Source organism: Cariama cristata, unplaced genomic scaffold (genome assembly GCF_000690535.1).
Source record: "Cariama cristata isolate BGI_N322 unplaced genomic scaffold, ASM69053v1 scaffold37724, whole genome shotgun sequence".
Lineage (NCBI taxonomy): Eukaryota > Metazoa > Chordata > Aves > Cariamiformes > Cariamidae > Cariama > Cariama cristata.
This window is the reverse complement of record NW_009611894.1, coordinates 8,735-10,635: the sequence shown is the minus strand read 5'-3', so window position 1 is coordinate 10,635 and position 1,901 is coordinate 8,735.

The window sequence follows — 1,901 nt, the reverse complement described above, 5'->3', positions numbered from 1 at the left end:
AAACTAAAAAGCAGTCAGATTAGATAGGGCTTCTCTAAGGATTCAGAACAAGCAGACATCGCAGGAGCACACTAAAATGAGAAGTTGCATGAATGCATACAACATAAAGCAGAAAGGAGAAGGAATTTAAACCGGGTCTCATTCAGTGGTGTCGATGACAAATTGGATGTTCAACAATAACGGCGTTATAGTGGAGGGATCCATTATACAAGTTTTAAAGCCAGCCTAATTTAGACCTGAATGCTGAAATGGGCGAGATCACGAAAATTGCCAAAAGCCTACAGAGCAGGTATTGACAACTACCTGAAGGGCTTTTCAGTGGGAGAACTGCTGTCAAAGCGAGGCAAAATAACTGACTACCAGGCAGCACCAAGCAGAAAAGGCACTGTCTGGCAACTTCTTGTTCAGTGGAAGTGTTTTAGAGGCTGGTGATGAGTAAGTGTAAGTATACTGTCTGATGCGTCATACAGGAACACGAAAGCAAACAGCATCCTGACAGAACATGGTTAATTGATTGAGAAGCTCAACAAAGTTCTCATTAAGTCTTGCCACTGTTTGGGATGGCCTAGGCATCCTTTCACAGCAAGCAGAGCTCTGGCTGCAGGCCAGGTACGGACACTCATGTAATCCCAGCCTAAGCTCTGGAAGCGATGCTGATACCGAAGGTAGTGGCCCATGCACCACTGGCTAGCCTGTACTACCCCAGCCTGGGGCTCCTTGTACCTGTTCCCCGTAGGCAAAAGCTAGGAAGAACCTTTCTACACTGAAGCTGCCTCATCATCCTGCAGGGAGGCTGCCTAGAGCACAGATTTTGGGGCAGGTAATGATTCACCATAGCAAGAAAAGAAAAGGCTCATCTCCCTTTCTGCCCTCACTTTGCACTCAGGAGAGATCTCTCCATCAGCCCTCCAGGCCTCTAGGCAGGGAGAGCTTCCCGCCTCTTTCGCTAGGCTTTTCTCCCAGCCGTGAGCTTACACGGCACACGCAAGACTGCGCCACACGCCAGGGTCAGCGCAAGGTGAGAGGCGGGAGGGTGAAGGCAGGAGGGGAGCCCTCCCTCCCCTTTGGGTAGCCTTCCGCTTGGCACAGCTCCCGGCACTGCAGCCGTACCCTGGGCAAAACCATAGCAGTTTCACCCAAAGCAGGATTTTGCCCTTCACTTTTTTTTTTTTTTTTTAAATTTCTTGATGTGTGTCACATCTTCCAGTGATTCAAATCCAGCAGGGAAAAATCACCTAGAGCAGTGCTGTGCCCATTTACCAATTAGAGTTGTTTTAATTTGCATGAGTGACATTATGCAGCCTTTACAGCTTTTTCTGTGTCCTCTGCCAGACACAGAGCCAACATGGAAATGTAAGACCCTTCTGTTTCCAATTTGGACCCAGTCAGATTTTATCAAGACAGTGAGCAATCTTGCGTAGGCCCATTGATTTTATGTTCTACCCTCATTTTGCACTGAGGCCATCTTCCAGGATTCTAAGAGGATGCCCTTGGAGCAGAAGCCTTCACCTCCCCAGGTCGTACAGCACCAACTTCCTTCGGTTTAAGAAAAACGACCAACCTTTTTTCTGCCTGACCTTGAGACTACCTGATGTTACATTTCTAACTACATACACTAGCACTGGGAGGATTATCTCTTTAATCATATAACTACGCAACAGGCAAAGGAGGTTTTCTTACATAAAAATTATTAACATGCGGTTCCTTTCTTGCACACGTACCCTTCTGAACCCATTTAATGAAATGCTAGACAAACAGGGGTTTCAGAAGTGGCCAAACCAGAAGGTGGCTGTGCAAACTGAACAGAAGAATGGAGATTATAATAAAGATGGCAAGAAAACACCATGAAGAGGCACCGCTTTCTGAGGATCCGTACCAGGACTCTTGTTTCTTTTTTTTTT